The sequence below is a fragment of the Neofelis nebulosa genome, chromosome 18 (genome assembly GCF_028018385.1).
Source record: "Neofelis nebulosa isolate mNeoNeb1 chromosome 18, mNeoNeb1.pri, whole genome shotgun sequence".
Lineage (NCBI taxonomy): Eukaryota > Metazoa > Chordata > Mammalia > Carnivora > Felidae > Neofelis > Neofelis nebulosa.
The window spans coordinates 26,003,177-26,029,327 of NC_080799.1; the positions used below are offsets into that span (position 1 = coordinate 26,003,177).

The window sequence follows — 26,151 nt, forward strand, 5'->3', positions numbered from 1 at the left end:
AAAGTCACTTGACCTCCTTGCCAAGCATCTCCTGGCTATGAAGACAATTATCTCCTCCAGTGCCCTGGAACCTGGACCTTCTGCCCATCAGAGCAGACAGACTTCTCCCTTGGCCTGTGGGCAGCATTAATGAACAGCGGCTGGGAACCCCGTGGCTTTGGCACAGGAAGCCCTGCTGCCAGCAGGGATGGTGTTGTGTCCCTTCCCACTGGCTAATTCAGGGGATTTCTCATTCCTAAGCCAAGGGGATTGCTGGCCCAGCTGCCTGGAGGGGAGACATCCTGGTGTCTTCTCCAATGCCCTCTCTAAGCGAAGAGTTTTCAGATAAGCAAAAGGAGGCAGTTTCACTACCTAGATTTGCCTTCCTGCTCCTGGACCTACGACAGGTGCACAACACTGTTTGTGGGAAGAATAGATCTTTTTAGAAGCAGCAAATTTTTCTCAGAAGGGAGATAAGGCATGCACGGTTTTCTATGAAAACACATTCCTGCAGCTGAGGAAGAAGCTGGGGAATGAGATGGATGGGATAAGAGGCAAGAGGATTGGAAAGGTTTTGATTCAAGGTTTTTATGGTTTTTTTTTCTTCCCCACCCATAATGTTTCTAGTGTGGATCCTGGAACCAGATGCATGGTCAGGGGTGAGAGAGAACCTCTCCTCTTTAGATCTCCCTTGGTGATTTCCAGGGGACTCAGAACATCTGTTGACTGATGTGAGGCAGATAGATTTGCTTCACTGGGTGGTCAGGTTTCGCAGGCTGGAACTGAAATGGAACCAGATCTGAGTTGGAGAATATTTCTCAATCACTTGTAGAGGGTATCACAAGAATCTTATTATCAATAACTGTAAGTTCTGAAATGTACAAGGGACGTGCTTCTTATTTTTATATTAGGGCGGCCTCTGTTCTCACTCGATTGCATTCTGATATACTCACTTCAATGGGACGGAAAAAGAAGGTGGAGCGAACAACCTTATTGTCCATTTTGCAGATGAGGAAACTGAGGACACCAAGAGTTCCACAGTCTCTTGTGCAGATTCACAGCTGTCAGGTACAGAGGAAGATTCAAATGCTGCAAGGTAGCTCTGAAGTCTACACTCCCAACTGGATAAATGGAGTAACAAGAGAACCAGAGATTGTATGGCAGAGTTGGGGGACCCTAAGGTTATCTAATCTTCTTGTTCTGTAAAGGTGGGGCCCCCAAAGGGCATGATTTATTCCGGGGCACAGAGTAAGTCGGGGCAGAGTGGAGTCCAGAACTAAGATTCTGGCTCTTCTAACAGCGAAGATTTCAAATATTTTCCCAACATCTCCAGGATCTTTAAATCCAAGGGACAGGTATTTTCTTGACTTGGGTGAGAACCCATGTCCAGAGTGGTCAAGATCTGAAAAACCGGGTCTACACAATCACCCACACGTTTTCCAGAGCCCGATGTTTAGCATGGAAGAAACTTGACATCCAAGCGACTGAAATAATGTTTCACTTTCTCCCTGCCAGCTTTCCGGTCTTCTAATCAAACACCTTGGTTTGGTTTCTTCTCCCAACACACCAGCGTCAAGTCCTCTCTGGCCTTCCCGTGCCCCATCCTGGTCTGGGGAATTTAGGCTCTTTTCCTTAACCCATTTCATTTTTTAGGATTATTGTTTGGTTCGTTCTGGTTTAGACTGTACCCAAATTTCTTAGGACTGACTCAAAGGAAAAAGCATTTTGTTAAAATAGCTGCATTGCTTTTAAACAATTTGTCCTCCTACTCACTTTTTCTTTTTGGAAGACAGAAACTGAATATAGATTTGTGGGAGAGAGATACAGAGGGAACCAGAGAAGAGGGGCAGAGAAGAGAGAGGCTCAGGAGAGGGGACGGGAGAGAGGAAGAGGGGAGGGCAGGACAAGGCAGAATACCAGCTCCAGGAATGACGCCAGGAAATCAGCCAGGACTCTTCCCCACTTCTGGTTGTGTACAGGCTGAGACCCAAAACCAGTCCCTGTTTCTGTCAAAACGGAATCAATGCCCAGCCCACACGTATATTTTTAAAGATCGCATCTTTTCCACTGCCCCTGAACAGGTAGTTTCATTAACGAAGGGAAGGGAGGTCTCTCTGTGGTCCCCTAACCGGGTTTGGGCTTGGGGAAGCTGGTAGCCAGAACACAGGGAAAACAGGCACAGGCTGTACCCCACAGGGGGGATTCCTGCTGACTCTGTTTCCCCATTCATGACTCCCCAGGAGGAGCAATTGAAAAATTGAGCTGCTTGGCACAGCGGGAGGGCAGTTCATGCATATTCAAATCCCTCCCTCCCAGCACTAAACTTAGCTGCCACCTTGCTCATCCTGAATGCCTTCCACCTCCGCGTACCGGTTATCCTATCCGCTCCACCTGTGCCCAGGAGCCTGTCTCCTCTGTCGCCCCCACGTGCTTACCTTGTCATTGACCGTGATAATAACAGCTAACGCTTAGGCTGGCTCTACCGGGTATCCCTGTTCAATGCACGCTACATGTGCGAAACCGTTTAATCCTTATCACAGCCATATGAGGTTGCTGCTGTTATTGTCCCTTCCCTTTTGTTGACAGATGATGAACCTGAGGCACAGAGAGGTTAAGTAACTTGTCCCAGGTCACACAGCCAGTAAGAGGCAGAAGCAGGTCTTGAACCCAGCACTGTCTGACCCCCTATGCCATGCTTCTATGGCATATGTCTGATCCCCTATGCCATGATAACAACTCAATCCTGTGTACCTGGCTTTTGCCAACACAACTTTTCTGAGGAGAATACTGGCCTTTCATTCTGGTCCAGGTTCTTATAGGGCCCGTTGTCATCTTCTCCTAAAGGATATCGCTTCTACCCCTCACTTGATTATTTAGGACTGAATGGTTTGTACTAAGTCAGCAAGATAAAATAGTTGCCCTTGAACGCCTTGAATGCCAGAGAGCGCATCCTTCAAGTGCATTGTTACAAGGTGGTCGCCAAAAGTACAGAAGTACCACTGAGAGGAGGGTATTTGGCAAAGGTTTCACCCATCTCCCAGGTATTCTGAGTATCCCTCTGGATCAAGCCGGACTAGTGCTGGATCACTCAGTGCTGTGAACATCCACAATGCCAGCACAGTCACTGAGTGAGAACTATACACAAACACTTGGCCAAGGGCTCTATCAATTATTATCTCATTTAATTTCCATAACAACCCTAGAAGGGAGATACTATTTTTAAAAATGTTTTTAATATTTATTATTTTTGAGAGAGAGAGAGAGAGAGAGAGAGAGAGGAGAGAGAGAGAGAGGCAGAGAGAGAGGGAGACAGAATCTGAAGCAGGCTCCAGGCTCCGGGCTGTCAGCACAGAGCCCGACGCGGGGTGTGAACCCACGGACCAAGAGATCATGACCTGAGCCGAAGTCAGACGCTTAACCGACTGAGCCCCCCGGGTGCCCAAGGGAGGCAGTATTACTTTGTCCATTTACAGATGGGTACCCGTGTACCGGAAAAGTGAAGCAGTGTGCCCAAGGTCACACAGCCACTTAATGGCAGAGCCAGACGGGACTTCAACACAGAGCACTGTGCTCTGTGGCTTTGGGGACTTTGCCATCAGCCCGTGTTGAGGATACTCTGTTTTGTGACATGAAACATCATCCACTTAGGAAGGAAAATATTCTTATCTGATCTTGGTACCAAGGAGAGTGGGATGTGTCTATAAATTCTAAAACTTATTTATTCTAGCAACTATTTATCAAACACATACTAAGTGGCTGGTGCTGTGCTAAACACTTCATATGTAATATTTTATTTTGCCCTCAAAATAACCTCATGACTACAGTTTTATCCCCATTCCATGTAAAGAAACTCAGACTCCAAGAGATTAAGCAATTTGCTCAAGGACAAAACACGGAGCCTGTTGGAGAGCCAGGTCGGCTTGACTACAGACCTGCTTGGCCACCGGGTTCTCCCATATTCTGAGCACTGTGGGTGTGCGGTTGACCAGGTTTCCCCTAGACAAGGGACTGTGAGGAAGCTTGGTTCACAGGCGGCTTTATGAACCACCCTTAGCTAGAATGTAGTTCATTGTGAGGTGCAATTCACTCTCATTCTTGGCTCTGTCCAGTCCCTTTTTTTTCTTAGTCCAATTTTAAAAATTGGACCCATCTTTTCTTATTTTGTGTAACTAAAGCCCCCTTAACTCTTTTCTGGAGCAAAATGGGTATCAATCAACAAATATATTAAATATTATAGCCCCATTTCACAGATGAGGAAACCGAGGCACAGAAGAATTAAGTAACTTGAATAGGGTCCCCTAGTTTACAGGTGGTAGAATCAGGACTGCAAACCCAGGTGATCGGGCTCCACAGGCTGAATCCTTGCCCACTCTGCTAAGCTACCAGCAGCTACCAGGGCAATGGAAAGAGCCAGGAGTGTCTCTTAGAGTGAGCTCTGCAGGTAGCTAGAGGGGAGACTGGGACCCAGGCACGAAGGGCTCCCTGTGAGTGGGTGGCCACCCATTGTGTTGATGGCTCAGGCCCACGGGCTCATCAAAACCCTCTGAAATGCAAGGCTCCCACTCTTGTCAAATTGAACCGGCTTTGCAGATTTCAGTTTCAATCCTGCCAACTTGAAAGTTTTAGCATTTCAGCTGTTTCAGAATTATAAAAGCCTACAAATGCTAAGGTGCTTTTTTTAGAGTTAAAAAAAATGTGTCTTTTCCCCACCATCACATAACAATCTGAAGGGATTTTTTTGCAGATTCTTGCCAAATGTGTATTTTTAAAGATTGCATTTGGCTAAAGACCAGAAGTGGAAAATCTGGGAGGAATGTTGAGGAAGTTCTAAGGCATATTCATAGAGGAGGAGAGGGGAAAGCTCTTTCCTCTCTGCAGACCCCTGGGTCTGCTGGGGCGGATGTTGTTTATTTCAGCTTTCTTGCTACCTTTGGTGACAAAGAGTTTCTTTAAAATACTGACACCTCAGCTGGTTGGGTGGCCCAGAGGACATGTGGAGTGTGGCCCTGGCCAGGGAGGACCACCATCACTGCATGAAAAGCTCCCGGCTCAGCAACTGTCACCAGGAGCCAGATGGCCTCTTAGTGGACAAAGTTACTGCACTTATTGGATCAGGTGGCAGCTCAGTCCTCACTAATTAGGTGTCTTGTGTGTGTGTGTGTGTGTGTGTGTGTGTGTGTGTGTTTATGTGTCACAGACTCTTCCCCAGTGTGAATCAGCTCAATCATCATTTTGCAGTGTTTCAGATTCAGATTGCAAACATCCACCAACAAATAGGAGCCTTGCTTTCTAACGAGCTGGAGATGTGTGGAAAATAGAATCACTCACAGTAGTAGTGAGCCACAGATGTTCCATGGAGACAGCCGGCTGTGCCAAGCACAGACGGTATGTGTGACCACGAGACAGGATGCAGAATCTTGCAATGAAAGTGTTGCCCACAGAGCCCAAAAGATGAAGAGATGAAGACAGGCAGAGATGGAATCTGGTTTCTTCTTCCAAAGTCCTGGCCTTCTGTATAGCTGCCTGACACTCCATTTGGGAGTGGTCCAAAACGCTGAATGTTTAAATTTGAGTAACTGCCACCAAGGCCTTCACTACCAAAGTAAAAAGATGCTTCTAAGGAATCAGAATAACCTGGGTTCAAATCCCAGCCCCAACCCTCTACTGACTGAGTGTCTGTAACAAGTCACTTAATCTTTTAGGACCTTGCGCATAATAATAGGGCTTCCCTGTTGGGTTTTCGTGAGGATTAAATGAGAGAATACAAAGAAGTCTCTTGGCATCATGCCTACTCACAGCATATGTTCAGTAAACAATAGCTATTACCACCACCATCACCATCATCACCATTACTACATCATCATCACCACCACCCTTATCACCATCATCACCATCATCATCACCATCATCATCACCACCATCACCATCATCACCATCACCATCATTTCTAGCTCTGCAATCCTAGCAAGTTTGACTGACCTGCTAAATTTCATTTTTCTCCTCTGTAAAAATGGAAATAATTATGTCTACTTCAGAGTTGAGTTAATGTTTATTAACTTCCAGCACAGTGCCCAGCACATAGATGCTCAGGAAATGTGAATTAATTTTTCTTCTCCATATTACCTTCAACCTTACTTTATTTTTTTTTATTTTTTTATTTTTTTTAATTTTTTTTTTCAACTTTTTTTTATTTATTTATTTTTGGGACAGAGAGACAGAGCATGAACGGGGGAGGGGCAGAGAGAGAGAGAGAGACACAGAATCGGAAACAGGCTCCAGGCTCCGAGCCATCAGCCCGGAGCCTGACGCGGGGCTCGAACTCACGGACCGCGAGATCGTGACCTGGCTGAAGTCGGACGCTTAACCGACTGCGCCACCCAGGCGCCCCCAACCTTACTTTAAAACATCACTGAATTTGGTTATTAAGAATCAATATTTATAGTTCAATGCAGGTTCCCTCAGGACCCATGAGCCAAGAGGCATGGACATTGACCTGTCCTCCAAGAGATGATCCTCTAACAGGTAAGACAAAAGCTGAGTAGAATGGTTATGTTTCCAGGGAGACCAAGAGGTTAGAGAGTCTCAAGGCATTTGCTCAAGGATAACAAAGTGGTTTCCAAACAGGTCATTCTGAGTCCAGAGTCTACACTTTTAACCATGACTATCACGACTACCATGGCTTCCAGGAGAGAATGGGTAGAAGTGAAACCAAGGGTTTCCATTTCTCTTAATTGCTTCAGTTCTTTGTTTTGAGGAAGAAAAAGAGAGAAGGGGAGGGAGAAGAAAAATGGTTTCTAATTTGTGTGTAGGGGAAAACAAGTATGCTCCTAGTGTCCTGGGAGCTCACTCAGTTTCCTCTGAATAAGGAAGGCCCTAATCAGAGGTCAAGATCACTTTAAATACCTTATAGAGGAGTACTCCTCCTTCACAGCAGGAGGCAGGGCTTGGCCCCTGCCACTGTTCAAGGCAAATAGCAGAGTTTACATGGAGGGTAAAAACACAAACACGCACTTAAGGCACTAGCTTATTACATGGGAATCACTCACTAAATGGCTTTGCTGTTTTTATTGTTTTCAGAACAGTGCCCCCTGGGGGCGGGCGTGGTGGTGGCAACAGAGGGTGCTAGGGACAATTGAAACTCAGAGCTCATATTTGTGCTTCCAACCCATTCTAGGTGGTCTCCTTTCACTACAAAATCTTTGAATGTATGTGTGTGTGTGTGTGTGTGTGCGTATGTGGGGGGGTATCTTTTAATAATTAAGACATTTTCCTGATAACCACCCCCTTGCTACAATCTTTCAGGATAATAACCTGTCCATATCTATTAAAATCATAACCCCATACCTCTACTGATTTAGCAATCTCATTTTTGGTAATCTAGTCTATAAAAACAAAAGCACCAGCATATAAGGACACATGTGTAAAAATGACTGAAAGTGAGACAAAACAAAACAAAATTGGAAACAAGGTGGATAGTGCTCGCTTCGGCAGCACATATACCAAAATTGGAACGATACAGAGAAGATCAGCATGGCCCTGCGCAAGGATGACACGGAAACAAGGTGGATATTCTTCGACAGGGAAAAGGTTGAATACACTGAAGGGATTCCAGTCTGTGGAACATTAGGCAACCATTAAAAAGATTGAGTCAGATCAGTGCCTATAAGCCTGGGGGAATATCTATGAGGTATTGAGGGAAAAAAGCAAGTGGCAGACTAGTATCTCCAGTGTGGATTCAATTTTAAAAATCAAACGATGCCGCTCCCCCACCATGTGTATGTATGTATGCGTTTCGAGAGTGAAGATACGGAGGAAACACATCTAGCTGTTGACATCGGTCGCTTTGGAGTGAGGTAGGGAGGGGACAGAGAGGGAGTTGGGCAGGGCATATTATTACTTCTCTTTCTATTTTTAGATGGTTTCACTGCTTAGAGTAAACAAATGTTACTCTTACAATTTTATCTAAGTAACCTCTACACTCAACGTGGGGCTCAAACTCAGGATGCCAACAGCAAGAGCCACACGCTCTACGGACTGAGACGAGCTTGTGCTATAGGCGATCACATAAAATAGGCTTTTCTGGACACTCCCAAGTCCTTGAGGGAAGGGGTCACACCTTTTCAGCTTTGCTGGTCTCAGACCTGCTCAGTGCCACCCTTACCCAGAGGAAGTCCTCAGTAAGTGTGAAATACATGATTGAGCATTTACTCAGCCAGTGTTATGGGATCGGGCTTTCCAGGGAGCCCATTGATCTCGAAGTGAGTTTCCACTCAGACAAACCTCCTGATGGCCATCATGCTTAGCTAATTCCCTACCACAGAGCTGTGTTCTTCAATGCTTCCTTTTCAGTGATTGATGACTGTGAAAAATTGAAGTGGCAAAGCTGGTCAATCACCCTGGAAGATGACACTTAGCTGGGAGGTCTAGTGGCTTTGCTGGATGACAGTTAGGACCCCTAAAAGGACCTCTTCACATTAACACACACCAACCTGAACAAGGAGCAAATTTAAATCTGGGTTAAAAAGTCCCAAGGGCAAAAACGTGTTGCTCAAAATGGCATTTGGCTAGCTACCTTCCAACAGCTTTTCCCAGCTTCTTAAAAAATACATAACATGGGCGCCTGGGTGGCGCAGTCGGTTAAGCGTCCGACTTCAGCCAGGTCACGATCTCGCGGTCCGTGAGTTCGAGCCCCGCGTCAGGCTCTGGGCTGATGGCTCGGAGCCTGGAGCCTGTTTCCGATTCTGTGTCTCCCTCTCTCTCTGCCCCTCCCCCATTCATGCTATGTCTCTCTCTGTCCCAAAAATAAATTAAAAACGTTGAAAAAAAAAAATTAAAAAAAAAAAAAATACATAACATACCAGAAAGAGATAAAGACTCATAAGCCTAAAACCAAAGACTGAAAGACAACCTAATGGCACAGTCTTGGGAGAAACAATGCCAACTATTAATGCAGTTGGAGATAAATGAGAAATAGAGGGGGGAAAAAGACAGATTTGAAAGAAAATAAACTGTAAGCAATCACACTGTTCAACTTTGTACTAAAACATTTATACGTTTCTATGAAGCGAATGATTTTCTAGGCAACAAAAATGACTCCAGAAAAAGGCCCAGTATAGACAAGACATGAGAGAAGTTATCAAAGAACTACTTTCTTTTTTTTTTTTTTAATTTTTTTTTTCAACGTTTTTAATTTATTTTTGGGACAGAGAGAGACAGAGCATGAACGGGGGAGGGGCAGAGAGAGAGGGAGACACAGAATCGGAAACAGGCTCCAGGCTCCGAGCCATCAGCCCAGAGCCTGACGCGGGGCTCGAACCCACGGACCGCGAGATCGTGACCTGGCTGAAGTCGGACGCTCAACCGACTGCGCCACCCAGGCGCCCCAAAGAACTACTTTCAAAAAAGCCCCAGGCCCAGAAGGTTTTACATGAAAATTTCCATGCTGCAGAATCTACGTCACAGCATAGAAAATCATTTTATCAAGCTACTACCACTCTGATTCCAAAACTTGACACCAGGAGCACACAAAAAGGCAAATTTCATTGACAAATACAGGGAAAAACCCTATTTACATACTAGCAAATCTATTTCAGCATTATCAAAAATTAAGTATGTCTCAAACAGATTTATCACAGGAATGAAAGATAGTTGGCTAATATGAAAGGCACTAACTTCGCCTATTAGCCAGCCAAAGGAGAGAAAGCTAGCCATGTCAATAGATACCCCGAAATGGAACCCTTCATGCCCAATTAAAATTCTTACTTAGCTACATACTGACAGAAACTCCAGAGCATGATAAAGAAAACACTTTGCGCCAAGAGCAGATGCCAGGCTTCTCGGTGAAACCCTGGAGCAGCTGGCTGTTCACTTTAGGGGGAGCAGGAATCACCCCTAGGAGTCTGCTAAAATGCAAATTACCAGCTTTGTACAAATTCTATGATTTATATCCAAATCTGCAACCACACTTTGAGAAACACAGTCTGCAAAGCATTACAATTACAGTTAGGAGCAGGGCAAGGTGACCTTTGAGCATCACCACTACTTAACTAAGCTTCTAACTAAGCCTTGACTATTCTCTAAGCCTCAAAGGAAAAACAGCAGGGGGAGAAAAAGTTCTATCTACTATTTGCAGATGATATGATTGTTTACCTGAAAAACCAAATTAAATTAATTACAGTGCAGATAGCACCGCTAACCAAGTTCAAGCAACTTACAAATAGATAATTACTGATCACTAGCTTCTTCATATTAGTAATACTAACCACTTAGAAAATATCTTGGAGAACACCACCCATTAACGTTAGTAACCAAAAATATAAAACCTACCTACAAACAACGTGCCCAATCAACATACAGGCTCGAATGAGGAAAATGGAACTTCTCTAAAATACATAAAAGAAAACATTAATAAATGGGATATATATTATGTTTTTAAATGGGGGAAGACTCAATGTTTGAAAGAGGTCAATTGTGCCCAAATAAGTCTATTCATTAAATTTTTATTAATATCCCAGTTTTCCTGGCAACTTGATAGAATGGTCAGAAAATTCACAGGGAAAATCAAAACGTTAGAACTAAGAAGACGTTGATAAAGAAGCATGGTAAGGGAGAACATGACCTTCCGGTGTTAAGAGTCTCATGAAGCTATATTAGTTCAAACAACAGAGTGACAGAGCCTCAGAAATAAAAATATAGATTAAAAGAATAGAAAATCCAGAAACAGATACAGTTCTAGTATGTGTGTGTGTATGCGTGCATTTAATAAAAGATAAAGGTCATAATTCAACTCCATGTGGATGAACTATTTCGTAATTCATAAATAGTGTAATTTGCAGTTTAAATATCTAGGGCAACTTTGTGTCCAAGTACTTGGTATTTTCCTACTGCTTACAACAAACACAGGAGGAAAGTAGCATGGAGGCGGGAGAGGGGTATAAAGCCTTCAGGATTAGCTTGCTATGAGCCCAATACGAGTTTCCAGGCCTTTGTGGTTTCCCAAACATTAAGCTCTTAGGCTCCATTATTGCAGGGTCAGAAAGGATGGGTGTGGGGTTTCAGTTCTTGTTCCGCTGTTTACTTGATGTTTGACTTGGGGCAAACCACTCAGCCTGAACCTCAATTTTCTCACCAGAAAATGAGGATAATGCTCCCAAGTCTTGTGTCGTTACTAAAGTTGGGAGGAAAAATGAAGTCATGGATGAAAGCTCTGTAATCGTAAAGCATTGAGTGAAGGTAGACATCTGGTGACCTGATCCTTATTTAGGGTTAAAAGCCCAGGCTGTGGTTAGAGGCTGCCTTAATTTGCATTGGGGCTCCATCACTTCCCATCTGTGGGTCTCTGGAAAGGCTGTTTGTACGTTGGTTTTGTCATTTGCCAGCTGTGGGTCCTTGGGCAGTTTAGTTAACCTCACTGTATTTTGGCTTTCCTCATCATTAGAAGGGTGATAACAACAGTGGATAACTCAAAGTGTTGTTATAGGAAGCATACCACTTAGAACAGTGCCCAACATGTACTAGCTAATCAATAATGTTTGTTGTTTATCATCATAATTATCTCTGGGGATCTATGCCTCTCCTACTCCAAGGTTAAAAGACTGGGCCTGAGCCAATCAGCCCCGTGGGACCTCTGGTCTACAGTGATTGGGTCAGTAATGGACATGTGATCTCATCAGAGCCTATGAAATGAAAGGAGGCTTGTACCTGCTGCAAAAGACACTCCTACACTAATGCTGGATTCAAGCATAGAAGAATCTAACCCTGAGAGCTGCTCTCACACATATTGTATCCGTGAGTCTCTCATTGTTGGAGGAGGTCATTGAGAGGATGTGGCTGCCAGCTGACTTACGAATTGGACCCAGGCAATTGGAGGCTCCTCACACCCCCACCCCCACCCCCACCCCCACCCCCACCTTTGGAATGTATGCTCTGCTCATTGTCCCCACAGTGGAAGCCATTTTCAAGGACATAACCTTGAGAGAGTAAGGTGGCGTTGAGACCTTCTGGACTGAAAATGTGACTGAACCCAGTTATAAGGCCTCTAAGTAAACTTTTACGATTCTGGCGGGCAATGAAGAGAATAATTTGTCTTGCGGCCGGCTCAAGACAAGCCTTGTATATAAGTTCCCTTGCCTATTAAAACTACCACCTTCCAATCTGTAGTGGTCTGCCTCTTTCTTGGGTCTCTCCTTGCCCTCGGGGCATGCGGGGACAGTTTACAAAGCCCCACTCCTGTGCTACTATGAACCGAAGTCAACAGAGAGGAAGAGAGAAGAGAATGGTAAGAGAAATTCTGTACTTGTGAGTTTGATCCCTGTGCGAAGCCATCCCTTTACTATCCACTTATGTGAGCCAATAGAGATCTCTCTGAATGTCTGTCTGTCTGTCTCTTTTTTCTTAAGTCCATTAGAATTGGGTTTTCTGTCACTTACAATTGAATGAATTCTATACGATACAACAGTATTATTATCCTATTATGAGCTCAGACAATATGTTCCCAAATTCGCCAGAACAGTTGGGTCTTGCTGTTAACACAGACTCGGCACTTAGTACATTTTTCATCCTCAGTGTGTGGTCACAGAATTATGAATGACGATCCTTCATCCAAATGATGGGCACTTTTAAGGATGAAGACAATACTGCCCTTTTCCAAATACTGGTTGAGAGCACAGACTAGGGACAAGTTCGGAGCTTCAAGCTCATGACCTTCAAGCAGCAGCCCCAGGGCTGGAATGGAAATTAGCTGAGACCATCATTTCAAATTTCAAAAGGTCACCATTTATGAATAGATTCTTTAATGTTCACCCAAAACCGGATGATAAATCAGAAATGAAAGGATAAAGGGCTGAAACAATGGTTACACACGACTTGCTTTCCATGACCCAGTAAACTCTATCTGTGCCCAATTAGACTGGCAATGACCTCCTGGGGTTGCATTCAGACTTTTAACATCAGTTACGCCGTCACATGGCACCTCATCTAATAACCTTTTGCTGGCTGTCTGTGATAGAATTAGCAGGGGTTGGAATGTCCGTGTTTGAGTGTTTTCTGATCAAAAAATACAGGATGAATATGGGGAAGAAATTAGATAAAACATCCCTTCTGAGTTCAGCATTAGTGCATCCAGTGGCCCTCTTAACACCCCCACTCGAACGTTAGATGGGAAGCTGTAAATTCATCATGTTCAAAACCTAATTACCAGCTCCCCCTACAAACTTTCCATCAATAGAAGGTCTCGCCATCCATGCAGAGGTTAAAGCTAGAAACATAGGAGTCCCCTGACCTTGTTTTCCCCTGTCCTTGATGTTCAACAGGGAATTCTGTTGATTCCAGCTTTTAAGCATCTCCCAAAGCGATAGCCAATGTCTCTGTCACCACTGCCACTTCCCCAATGGGGAAATCCATCATTGAACCTGGATTATTGCATGAAGGACTTTTTAAAAAAAATTTTATTTGTTTTGAGGGGTGGGGAGGGGCAGAGAGAGAGGGAGAGCAAGAAAACTGAGCAGACTCCACAGTATCAATGCAGAATCCTATGTGGGGCTTGACCCCATGAACTGTGAGATCATGACCTGAGCTGAAATCAAGAGTCAGACTCTTAATCAACTGAGCTACCTCAGGCGCCCCTGCATGAAGGACTTTGAACTGGCCTTCAGATATTCTTCTTCCCATTGATTGTCCACACTGCAGCCAGAATGAGCCTCAAAAATGAAAACCTTATCATATCAGATTTTTAAACTTACATTGTAAATGTTCCGAAGGGCTCCTTTTGCTCCCAGGATAAACTTAACATACCTTCCACAGATCTGAATGGCTCCTGCTATTCTCGGGACTCACCCCACCTGTGAATTTACACCCGCCTCTAGCCACTACTGAATGTTTAGGCTTCCCTATTAGTCCATACTCTCTCTAGCCCTGAGACCTCTGTGCCTGCTGTTCCTTCTGTCTGGAACAACCACCTTATTCCTTCATCTCTGTAACTCCCCTTCATCCTTCAGCTCTTAAGAGAATTGTAATTTTTCTTAGTTCTTTTTAAATGTTTACTTATTTTGGGATGCCTGGGTGGCTCAGTCGGTTGGGTGCCTGACTTCGGCTCAGGTCATGATCTCACAGCTTGTGAGTTCGAGCCCTGCATCGGGCTTTGTGCTGACAGCTCAGAGCCTGGAGCCTCTTCAGATTCTGTGTCTTTCTCTCTCTCTCTGCCCCTCCCCCGCTCACACTCTCTGTCTCCCAAAAATAAATAAACATTAAAAAAATTTAAAAAAATAAATGTTTATTTATTTTTGAGAGACAGAGCACAAACGGGGGATAAGGAGAGAGAGAGGAAGGGAGACACAGAATCTGATCTGGGCTCTGGGCTCTGAGTTGTCAGCACAGAGCCCGATGTGGGGCTCGAACCCATGAACTGCAACATCATGATCTGAGATGACAGAGCCACCCAGGCGCCCCTGTAATTTTTATTTTGGAAGATTCTTCTCAGCCCAGGGAGGAAGCAGCTTGGTGGTTAAAAGGAAAAACCACGGAGTCGTGTTGTTGTGAGTTCAAACTCTGTCTCAGATAATAACTAGGAGTGTGACTTTGGGCCACTTACTTAACCTCTCCATTCCTATGTTGTCTTATTTGTAAAATGAGGACGATAAGCATTGTTAAAGGGTCAAATGTGATCACATAAATTACTTAGCATAGTAGCTGGCACATAAATTCTGAAGCAGTGTTAGATATTATCATTATTATTTCACTTCTATACACGGTCGCTTGAAAGGCTTTGTCTTTGGTTCCGTTCTCTTATTTTTCACACCCAAAACGTGAAATTTTTTTCACAAATGTATTTTCACATTTTGCCACTGACAATTTCTAAGTATGCATTTCCAGATGAAGCTTCTAAAGTCTTCTCTTACTGGGGTTGTAATAGCCCCGTGGCTTAATCTCTCTGCTTCCCTTTTAAATCTCTAAAATCTGTTTCCACAAAGCACCTGACTATACTTAAAAAAAAAAAAAAAATGTCAGTTCAGACCACATCACTCCTCTGCTCCAAACCTTTCAATGGCTTCTCATTATCTTTCTTTCAGTCAGGTGTCTCAACCCCAGTTGCCACTGTTGACACTGGGGACTGGAAAGCTCTTTGCTGTGAGAACTGTCTTGCGCATGGCAAGATGCTTAGAAATCATCCCTGGCCTCACCCAGCACCTGCCAGTGCTTGCCTACACCCCTACCTAAGTCATGACAACCAAAAATGTCACCGGACATTACTAATGTCCCCAAGGGGCAAAACCACCCCCTGTTGAGAACCACTGCCTTGGCATAAACTCTTGATACCTTATGATAATCTTCAAGATTATTCCTGGGTCACATGCTCATCCTGAGAGCCAGGCCAGGGTTGGTGCCACATGGACAGAGAGGACAGAATGATAGAGTGATGGGGCAGCCCCCAAAGTAGATTAGAATACTGTTATCAGAAGGGGGGGGGGGGGGATGGATGCAGGGCTGGCCAAACAGCAAACCAGCAGGAACAGACATTCCTGGAAGCATCCTCAATACCCTTTGATTCTGCATTTCACTTTGCTTCCCAGGGCCCAGCACTGGGACTGGCCAGGAGCAATGCCTGTTCTCTGGAGGCCTGGCATCACCCTCCCTCCCCTAAACTCTCCATCTTCACGCACAGGGTCCTTTAATTATAGGTAGAAGGTAGACGGTTTATACATTTACGCCCCCATCCGCTAAGAACCTGAGGACTCAGCTCTGTTTTCCTATGCTTTGCTTTGCCTCACATGTAAGGTGTCTCTCAACAGATCCCGAGCCTCCAGCTCTCTGTGGAGTCGTGGCTGAGCTTTGTGGGTGATCCTGAACAAAGACACAAGGCGCAATGAATCCTCCAGGCCCTGTCGGGCGTTCTACCAGCAGGGTTGCATTTTAATCAAAGACATTGCTTTCAGTGCTTGCTGGAACCTCACGTTGCCTCTTACATCCCAGTGGTGGTGCAACAATGGTGGAGCTTAGCTGCAGCAAAAGAGAACTCAGAGCAGAGAGACCGGAACGCGCCAAGGGGACTGTTTCATCTCCCAGTGGGGAAGATAAGGCACAACTAGAAGGAAGTCTTCTGAAGGAAGTACGCAAATGGTTCCTCCAGGTTCTCTCCTCAGCCACTGGAAGTTTGTCAACGAAATTAAAATAACAGCTGTAGCAGCCATTCTCCACGTTTCTGATCTCAGGACTCCTTTCTATTTGTGCAAATTACTGAGCTGCTGTTAACGTGGGTTATATTTACCAGTATTTCCTGTTTCGGAAAATAAAACTCAGAGAATTTAGAAATATTTATTTTAAAATTCGTTTTGCAAATATTAAACTTGACTGCATGTTAATACAAACAACATATTTCTATGGAAAATAGCGATATTTACCACCCTCCCTCCCCCCAAAAAGTAGAGGGGTGCTATTTGTTTTTACATTTTTGCAAATCTCTTTAATGTCTGGCTTAATAGAAGACAGGTTCTCGTATCTACTTCTGTATTTGACCTGCTGCCAAATGTTTTGGTCGAAGCACAGGAAGAAAACGCAGCCTCACACAAATATGTGGTTAGGAAACACACGAGTATCTGAATAGCCTTCAGACATGATTGTGGATATTCTTCTTTGATACGACACCAAAACTCAACAAGAACTGATTTCTTAAAGGCTGGTGACTATGTGGAATCTGAAACCATATTAATTAACTTTTAATGTTCTTATCCACTAAAATCTTTGTTGTAATCCTGTATTTTGACCAAATCTTTTACCCAGGGATAATTTTTTAAGTAGGCTCCATGCCCAATATGGGGCTTGAACTCATGACCCTGAGATCAAGAGTCATGTGTTCTACCAAGTGAGCCAGCCGGACACCCCCAGAAATAATTTTTAACATGATGCATTGGTCCTTTGAGAAATATTGGTTCACTGAGTTACACGGGTCTTCCAAATTTGGCACATTTCTTGACACAATATAAAAAAAAATCACATTCACTCACAGGGGCAGATACAAGCAAAATTGTAATTTTCATTTGAAATCTTGAATTTTACCCTTGGCAACAAATGCCATCAGTGGCTTTCCTCGAAGTGACAGGATCACTTAGCTCATTTTCAAGAAAATGTCTGCCAAATATCCAAGACCAAATAACCATCATTTGCCTGTCAGTCATTCTTTCAAGTGAATGTGGTGTTTCATAGGAAAAAAAAGCAGCTAGCTCAGCACACAACTCAGTTGCACAAATGCCTTTGCTGGAGACCAGCAGTGTAGCCTGGCTTGCCAATGAAGAGCTTTTGTGCGCTTCCCATGTTGTTACATGTAAGGCTTGAGATTTCATAAAATTTAATAAGGACACTTTGAAGGGACACTAGTGTTTTCTTGCACTGTGAGTTAGCGATGGTGATAAAGACAGTGACAGCTAGTGTGGATGGGTGCTACTGCCTTTATTCGAGCTCAGGTTCCAGTAGTGTCACCCACTGTTGGCTTTGGCGTCATTGGTGCAAATGTCAACACAATGAAAAAGGCGGATCACATCTAATTATTGCTCTGAGATAGTCTTGACCTTGCAGACTCGCGGCCATGAAATGGTCTTGGGAGGCCTTCCTTAGCCGCTGGAGTTAATAACACATGCTCTGGGAACACTGAACTATCACAACAGTGTTAAGGATCTCAGTTGTCAGATTTGAAAGACTCAGGGTTGAATCCCACCTCTACCACTCACTAGCTGTGAGACTTTGGAAGTTACTACGCTGAGTTCCCCTTGTTCATCAGTAAAATGGGTGTAATACCCCATGGGGCCCTTGAGAGAACTAAGTGAGATAATGCATGTAAACACTCAGTATGCACCTGCTATTGTTATTTATCAAGGTTCTAATGGAACTAATGGTTCCTCAGTGTGGCTTATCTGGGGGACATTCTAGAATACAGATTTCTTAAAATTTTGACCACCTCATCAACCAGTATGAAAAGAACCTAGCTTAAGATCACTAGTTGGGTTCTGTGCTGACAGCTCAGAGCCTGGAGCCTTCTTCGAATTCTGTGTCTCCCTCTCTCTCTGCCCCTCCCCTGCTCATATTCTGCCTGTCTCTTCTCTCTCAAAAATTAATACAACATTAAAAAAATTAAAGATGTATCACTAGAGACCATGAATCTGATTCCTTGGTAGGATCTCCGTCAGCTGTATCACTGGCTTTGCTCCTAGAAAGCAAAGATGCGAAGATTTGTGAGGGTGAGGGGACTAGCAGAATAATGGTAACCATGGCCTGGAGAGTTCCTTGCTGTGGACAGAACTACGAACATGGGCAGACGTTGCCCAGTGCCAGACACTGTTCTATGTGTTGTACAGATATTCGCTCATCAAATACCCATAGCAACCTCTGAGTGGTACAATAAGAACCTCCATTTTACAGATGAGGAAAGAGACACAGAAAGGTTAAGTAACATTGGTATACTGTCGTGCACTGTTATACACTGTTGACCTTGGGATGTGAGCCCAAGCAACCTGACTGTAGAGGTGAGCTCTTAACTACTATACTATACTAGGAAAGCAGAAAAAAAGGAGGGGGGTAGGTAATGGCTTTTCCAGAAGGTTCTTTCTTCCACCACAGGACTTATATTTAAAAAGCACAATTTTGCTCTGAAATAACCTGTTAAGAAACGCTTTGAGTCACTCAGAAACTCTAAGAAAAATGAAAACCGTACCAAAAAGCACAGTGCAATGCAAATAAATATATGGCATGATTTTGAACAACTGGTTAAGTGTTAGAAAAAAAAGATTCCATTTGGACTTTTTTTTTTTTTTTGAATAGCTATGAGACTGTGACTTTGAAACCACAAAAAGGAAAATGAAATCCTAGAAAACAACTTAGATTTGCACTGAACATTGTCCACCTAATCATAATAATTTCATTGGCTTTCAAACTTCAGAATCGACCTATAGCCCCAGCATGGGAGGCACTGGCATAGATACAGAACAAAATGCAAACAGAATGAATTCTTGACAATGTAAAAGTAAAAATACAACTAACAGATATGGGTGAGTGGAAGGGACAATGTGGACACCATCATTCCAGAAAGGGGAAGCTGAGACATTCTATCCAAGGTGGATGGGGAAAGAAATAAAGATTTATGTTATCTTTAGAAATTGGAAAGGTAATCAATACAGAGGGTGGAGTGATTTAGCTAATCCTCCTCTATTATGGCAGGAAGTCGATAGATTGTAAATCAAGAAATAGAGGATAAACATGTTATTTAGACATACAGATGTAACCGCTGGGAGAACCAAATCAGAAATGGTTAAAGAGGAAACAAAAATCTTGCTCTGAGGAAGAGAACTTGGGGTAGGGGGAGTAAGCACCCCTGAGGCAGATGCTTGTCATTAAAAGCCCTTCTGGATGATTTAATTTTTTAAGTAGGCTCCATGCCTAGTGAGCAGCCCAACGCGGAGCTCAAACTCATGACCCTGAGATCAAAACCTGAGCTGAAATCAAGGGTCGGATGCTTAACTGACTGAGCCACCCAGGCGCCTCTACATGATCTAATTGTAAACATAATGCGCATGATTAAATGCCTTCATAAATTATAAGACAATTTTTAAAAGCTTTTTGAGTAAATTGTGAAGAATTTGAACCGGAGGAGATAAACACACCCTTTCCCATCTCTTTCACACAGTAGAGCACAAAGACAGGGAATGATACTTATTACAAATTCACCAAACTGGAAGTAATAGTCCTTTCGGGGCAAGGGGATGCGATTCCAGTGATGTGGATCCAGCACAGAGGAAAAGCTTGCCTGGCCTGTTTCGTTTTAAAAGTTTATATTGAGAATGTGTTTTGTGTTACTTGTATGTTACCAGTGTTTTAAGAAAATACGATAAGAAAAATATGCCACTCAAAAAACATGACAAAAATCAAGTATCCAGGTTTTATTTTTTTTTTTAAAAGACAGTTTAAAATTTTAACCAATGTGTGTAGTCACTCAATTTGTCTCCATGGATTTTTCTAGAAGTAGGCTATTGTCCTGCTTTCTTTCCCCTCTGCTTAAGGATAAGAAACCAGGAACTCTGAATTCGTTTCTATTCCAGCCCCCAGCACTTAGGAGAAGTCAGTTCTCCTCTGTGTGATCTACACAGCCTTTCAGTGAGTGCATTTGGCAAACGTGTTTTGAGCCCTTACTGTAGGTCAGGCTCCTTGGAGACATACAAGCCCGAAGAGAACGCTCTGTGGCAAGCCCCTTCTCCCCCTGACTAATACAGGACCTTTACTCCATGTTCTGAGAGTCATCTGGTCCGAGAGACATCCTGGTCTGTTCACCTGGATACACTCTCTCAGCATCTTTCCTACGCATTTCTGGACTTACCAAAGATGAGAATTTGACTAGTTTACTCTCTGCTGAGTCCTCAGCACCTAGAACACAGTAAGTGCTCGGTAAGGACTTGGAGAGCAGGGGATCCAGGATGGATCTGCCCCGGCTGCAAACCACTCACTTCCCACCTCCTATTGGATCTCCAGGCTGAGAAGAGGGACCAGCCCAGGAGAAGGCGTTAGCCTGGGCTGGAGAAGGGCGAGGATCTGAGTTAGGAGGGGCTGCCCACTGGGAGGGGTGAGTCTAAGAATTTTGCAAGATTCGCTAAACGTTAGAAACTTCCATGTCACTATCATCCACCCCCTTTCCCCACAATAAGAGATACAATACTGAAAACAGTAAGGGGCCAAGAGCTTGCTTTCAGGGGAAGAGGTAAGATGAGGGTGAAAAGGTGCTATTCCACTGTGACCAGTTTTCTAGAAGCACCAGGGCAAGGGGAGGCAAAAACTTAGAAGACTAGGGTCGAAGTTCGTGCCTGCGGGAAGCCAGGGAGGTCACAGGACAAAGCACTCCTTTTATCAAGCAGCAAAGAACTCCATTGAGGAGGAAACCCAGACCGTGGCAAACTGAAGAATATGTCAGTTGTGGGCTTAAAACCTCCAAAGCCTTCCAGTTTACCCAGAGTCAAAGTCAAAGTTCTTACAACATCTTTCAAGGCCACATACAATCTGGTGTCTAGCCCCCTCGACTGACGCACTTGCTCCTCTGAGCTCATCCTCTTCAGCCACAGTGGCTCCCTTGCTCCTTGAGCACCCCAGTCACATCCCACCACTGGGCCTTTGCACTTGCTGTTTTTTTCCCCCTGTCTGGAATGATCTTTCTCCTAGTAGCTGCCTGGCTTGGCTCCTCATCTCCTTTATACCTGGGGTTAAATGTCACCTTCTCGGGGAAGCCTACCTTGATCACACTACACTTTCACCCTCCTTCCTGCTCTCCAGTGCATCTTCCAGCTTTTGGACAGTTTGGAGAAAGTCCATAGCGCTGGGCTGGGACTCTCCATTACCTAGGCTAAAGGGATGGCCTCGCAGCTCAGCCCCAGGGACTGTGACTGGAAAATCATCTTTGGAGGTGGCCCAGCATGAATTTTCCTTGGTTCAGACCTTATGATCTCTTGGAACCTAACCCCTGCCATCCCCCCAGCACACGGGAGCTGAGCCATCACTCACCACAGAGCGAAAAAGCAGAGCAGAGCAATTATTATGCTGTGCAGCAGACCTTTGACTCAGATTAACATCATTGCCTGTTGATTTGATCTTTTTATTTTTCTCTAAACACTTAGAGCATTTTGATCACAAGCCGGATCCATCTCTGGTGAAAAGTACTATTTTGAAAAACCAGGACTTACATGGTAGTATATATTTTAAGGCATTTTCAGCTGATAAACCGCTAATTGGTCCTGCGGTCCTGTAATTTGCAAAGGGTCAAAACGATTTGTTGTAAATACACATCTGTATTGATTGCGGCATGCCAAAACTAGCTTCCACAGGTGAAGCAGAATTTTGCAATGGCTGAGATGCGGAAGACACCTCAACAGTTACCCATGGTTTTTGGAACTATTTTAACAGGTGGGTGTTATTGTATTGCAAGACAGCTTTGCCTCATGCTGAATGGCATATGCCACGAAGTACAGAGTGGTGGAGATACCATTTCCTAAACATGCAGGTAACTGAATATACATAGAATCTGAAGCACAAGGGATGGAAACAGGGTCTGATGGATTTGTGCACACTATGTCCCCACAACATGTATTTACTTTTTTCTCTCCCCGAGTGTACACCCAGAGTATTGCAAGAATTTGAAATGAGACTATTGAACTACTCTGGATAATCTTTGAGGGAAAAGATGGGAAATAAGGGACAAATAATGTTGAGATATTCAACATAGTGACGTCAGTCTTCCTCAAAAGACACGCTTACTGAATTGCTAACAGTCACGGCAGAGATTATAGGATATATTATTTTAAAAGTGGTTTGTGAACGCTTAAGAGCAGAACAGTGACTGGTAGGGATTAGCATGGGTTCACCAGGAGAAGCTCAAGGTAATTGAATTACCTACCCTGAAGCGACAAATTCAATGAATATTTATTGAGTATCTAGTATGTTCCAGTTCTAGGTGGTTCAGCAAAATGTGGTGGGTAGAGCTATTTGATAATATTTCTTAAAACGCACAGGCTGAAAGGTAGATACATGGTGTCAGGTTTTGCCCGCCCCAATCTCATCCCAGGTGTCCACTTCTGTCCTCCCCAAGCCCAAGGTCATCAAGACCCAGGCCTGGTGGTGTATTGGTCTGTTGCATATCTAGTGGGTGTTTGTGCTCCTCGAAGATGATTTCAGGGGTGCCTGGGTGGCTCAGTCGGTTAAGTGTCTGACTGCAGCTCAGGTCATGGTCTTGCCTTTGGTGATTTTGAACCCTACATCAGGCTCTCTGCTGTCAGCAAGGAGCCCACTTAGGATCCTGTCTCCCTCTCTCTGCTCCTTCCCCACTCTCTCTCTGTCTTTCTCAAAAATAAATAAACATTAAAATATATATATATGGTTTCCGCCTTTCTGAGTGCTGCGTGAGAATCAGGCTGCAGATCCCGAAGTAACAGTAATCTACACCAGAACTTGATTCCTGCCTGACACAGAGGCGAAAGCTCAAAGAAGTCAAACAAATGATGTGTCCCAGTGTACTCCTCAGGAAGTGGGACAGCCATGAACCTAGTGGCTTCCCCAAGTTTGCAGACACTCAAGTCCAACGTAGAAGATGCAACGATCTCCAGTGGTTTGCTTACTTGCATCTAATCAGGTTCTTTAAGAAACTCTGTTCTTCTCACTTCCAAACCATTGGTGTTGCCCTTAAAAAAATACACACACACACACACACACACACATACACACATCACAGGGCGCCTGGGTGGCTCAGTCGGTTGAACGTCTGACTCCTGATTTTGGCTCAGGTCATGATCTCACGGTTGCAACATGAAGCCCCATATCAGGCTCTGTGCAGAGCATGGGGCCTGCTTGGGATTCTCTCTCTCCCTCTCCCTCTGACCCTCCCCTGCTCCTGCACACACACATACACACACACTATCTCTCTCTCTCTCTCTCTCTCTCTCTCAAAATAAATAAACATTAAAAACAATTTCTTCTAATTTACATTTGATTTAAAGAGGTGGTGTTTCTCAGAAGCTCAGTGCTACAGTATCTGAATCTTGTTAGCTTTACCATTTCTTTTCCTTGACCTTGCTGGATTTAGAGGAAACATTGGGAAAGGTTGGGATAATTCTTTTTCACAGTTGTTTCCGTTGTTGAATGGCTCAGAGCCAGTGACTAACATCAAATACTCCTTGGCACAGGAGTGAGCTGGTTGGAAGAGACCTGTCCGTCAGGCCCCAGGCCCTTCAATGAAGGCAGTGCAGTGTGGTGGTTCAGGTGAAGCTTCTGGCGATCACATTGGCAGGTGACCCAATGCAAGCGAGTTACTTCTATGAGCCTCAGTCTCCTTGTGGGTGGAGCAGGTCTGCTAACAGCACACAGGACTATTATGAGTTGCATCTATTTATACTAAATGCTTATCCAAGTGCATGGAATACAGTAATGAAAGGCAGCACAGGGTAGGGTTGGAATACCAGCTCTGCCTCTTACTAACCATGGACTCTCTGGGTCTCCATTCTCTCCTTTGCAAAATGGGGATAAAAATAGTATCTACCTCCTGAAGAAGTAACAAGGATCAAATCATATTTGTCAAACACTCACTTAGAACAGTGGCTGGTATATAGTATGTGTCTGGGGTTTTTTTTTTAAGTTTATTTATTTATTTTTGAGAGAGAGAGAGAGAGAGAGAGAGAGAATGAATATGAACAGGGTAGGGACAGAGAGAGAGGAAGACAGAGAGAATCCCAAGCAGGCTCTGCACTGTCAGCGCAGAGCCCAACGTGGGGCTTGAACTCACAAACCGTGAGATCATGACCACAGAACCACTGAGGCGGCCTCTACGGTATGTGTCTGTTAAGTAAGTAAATAAATGCTCAGGATTTAGCCCAGACGTGAACATTCAGTCGGCCCCAGTAATCGTAGCTTGGTACACACAAGGCGTTCATTAAGTGTCAGTTATTTCTTATTTCCTTGGCCCTTCCGGGTTCTCATGGCCCAGCATCTCCTTTTCCAGCTTCCTTGGAAGCAGTCCCCAGGATCTATAATTGACACCTGCCCTGTTTCCTGATTCCAGGAGGGAGGGCAGGCCTATCCTGGAGGTGTGTCCTCTTATGCAAGCCTCTTGGGCTGGTGAGCTGCTAGTCTAGACTTTACTGTTCATCTACATCATTTTGGAGCAAGCCTCAAGAGACCCTGAAAATGCTAGTCAAATCCTGACAACTTCTTCAATCTCTGCTTTTTTTTCCAATTTTCACCAGCCCCTCTGCTCCTTGCCCCCTAAGCGTCAGTGCTCCCTAGGGTTTTGTCATTTTCCCTGTTTATATTCATTGGCTTTTCTCTGGCCCTTCTTGTGTGCTTTCATGTCTTCAATTTCCACCTATGTTTAGGTGATCCTAAGGTCATGCCTGGTTTCACCTCTGACTAAGCTCTACAATACTGATCCTTAACATTTTGGAGGATGCAACTCTCTCCTTAAAAGCACGTATTTACATAACATTTTTCTTCAAGTTTCATGAACTACTGAACCTCAATTATGGAGCAAATGGAGGGGAACTGCTGTCTAGACTTCCAATACCAGCTGCCTGTTTTTTGTGGACATCGATTTCTTTACCCTCACTTACTCAGGAGCCATCTATGACTGACTCCACCTTCACCCTAGTCTCTAGGGTCCTGTTCTTTCCACTGCCATCAGAACACTGGCTCCTAAAGTTTCCCCCTTTTGCCAGCGCTGACAGATGCTGTTCCCTGCATACCTGGGCAGGGGTTGCATTTTCCTGGAGACCTTTAAGAGGGAAGGATCGGGGCGCCTGGGTGGCGCAGTCGGTTAAGCGTCCGACTTCAGCCAGGTCACGATCTCGCGGTCCGTGAGTTCGAGCCCCGCGTCAGGCTCTGGGCTGATGGCTCGGAGCCTGGAGCCTGTTTCCGATTCTGTGTCTCCCTCTCTCTCTGCCCCTCCCCCGTTCATGCTCTGTCTCTCTCTGTCCCAAAAATAAATAAAAAACGTTGAAAAAAAAATTAAAAAAAAAAAAAAGAGGGAAGGATCTCACTGACTTTCTTCCACCCTCTCCAAGTCTCAGGAAGAAGTGAAGTACTACCTGGGCAAAGAACTAAGTGCCAGTTCTCCCAGAAAGAGAAGAGGATGCACAGAATACCTGGTGAGATGAAGAGTCTATGATGAAGGCAAATAGTACAACCACCTCTCCCGACCCAATATTCTTTCATGAAAAAGACTATTTTTTTACATTTATTTATTTTTGAGAGACAGAGTGAGACAGAGCACGAGCAGGGAAGGGGCAGAGAGAGAGAAGGAGACACAGAATCTGAAGCAGCTTCCACACTCTGAGCAAGCAGTCAGCCCACAGCTTGATGTGGAGCTCGAACCCACGAACCGTGAGATCATGACCCGAGCCGAAGTCGGACGCCCAGCCGACTGAGCCACCCAGGCTCCCCCGCCCCCAATATTCTTGAGAAAACAAAGGCTACTTCCAGAAATAAAATGTTGTTATGGATTCCTACATGCCTCTCCAGTGAGATATAACAGGAGTTGGCAAACTTTACTTCTTCTGTAAAGGGCCAGACAGTAAATATTTTAGGCTTTGCAGGCCAAGCAGCAAAATTGAGGATACTATGTAGGTACATATGCAACAAGAGAGAAAACAAATTTCCATAAAATTTTTA

At 44.3% G+C, this 26,151-nt stretch overlaps 1 protein-coding gene and 1 pseudogene across 3 annotated transcripts in view; one reads left to right on the forward strand and one right to left on the reverse strand.

The window, feature by feature from the left end:
* Window positions 1-26,151, reverse strand: part of CACNG3 (calcium voltage-gated channel auxiliary subunit gamma 3) — an 88,408-nt gene that overhangs the window by 48,869 nt on the left and 13,388 nt on the right. The gene's annotated exons all lie outside the window — the stretch shown is intronic.
* Window positions 7,455-7,553, forward strand: LOC131501746 (U6 spliceosomal RNA; annotated as a pseudogene).